The following is a 1,185-nucleotide window of genomic DNA, read 5'->3' on the forward strand; positions in this document are numbered from 1 at the left end:
CATAGCAGAGATCTCCCGAAAGATCCTTTTTAAAGGGGAGGCTGCCTGCTTTCTAATTGAAGTTTCCCCCAAGCAAATTTGCTGACCAAATGAATGAGGGAGAAATGAGCTGCTTCTTTGAGCCTGGGCAAAGAACACATCATGCTAGGCCGCTATGCAAAGTACAAGAAAAATACTTTTGTTTGCAGTAACAGTGCAAACTGCAGGGATCAACATTTAGCATAGTGAAATGAGCCTTCCCAAAAGATGGAAAGGAGGTGAACTGCAGGTAATCCGCTGTTATTGTCTTTCAAATAAGATACAGAGAGGATGCATTTGTGTGTTCACAAATATGTAGGGTTCTGTTTTTTAAAAATGTGACACTGTTTTCCACCACATATGCAATATGCAAGCAAAAGTGTTGATTGCAGTGGGCTTTCTTTTTGTTGTTCAGTCACACAGTTGAGTCCGACTCTTTGCGACCCCATAGACAAAGTCACACGAGGCCTTCCTGTCTTCCACCATCCTCTGAAGTCTGCTCAAATTTATGTTAATTACATCAGTAGTGCTGTCCAGCTGTCTCATCTTTTGCCATCCCCTTCTTTTGCTTTCTGTCTTTCTGAGCATCAGGATCTTCTCCACTGAGTGCTCCCTTCTCATTTGGTGGCCAAAGTATTTGAGCTTCAGCTTCAGCATCTGACCTTTCAGGGAACAGTCTGGGTTGATTTCCCTCAGGATTGACTGATTTGATCTTCTTGCAGTCCAAGGGACTCTCAAGAGTCTTCTCCAGCACCACAGCTTGAAAGTATGGTCCAACTCTCACAGCCATACATTACTACTGGGAATACCATTGCTTTGACTATACAGACTTTTGTTGGCAGGGTGTCTCTGCTTTTTATTATACTGCCTAGGTTTGCCATAGCTGTCCTCCCAAGGAACAAACATTTTAATTTCATGGCTACAGTTACCATCTGCAATGAACAGTCTCACCAGCTGAGTGGCCCCTCCCTCTCTCTGCATTCTTTCTAAAGGGCATGGGGGAGGGGAAAGGAGGGCTGGTTCTGAACAGAAAAGGAAGCTTGGCCAGGGGGTGGGGAAGAGGCCCTCTGACTTGCCCCCAGAATTCAAAAGCAGCATGGACTTCTCTCTGGCAGCTGGATTAACCCTGAGGAGGAGAATGGCAAGGGGGGAAGATGATGCTCACCA

Source organism: Heteronotia binoei, chromosome 3 (genome assembly GCF_032191835.1).
Source record: "Heteronotia binoei isolate CCM8104 ecotype False Entrance Well chromosome 3, APGP_CSIRO_Hbin_v1, whole genome shotgun sequence".
NCBI lineage: Eukaryota > Metazoa > Chordata > Lepidosauria > Squamata > Gekkonidae > Heteronotia > Heteronotia binoei.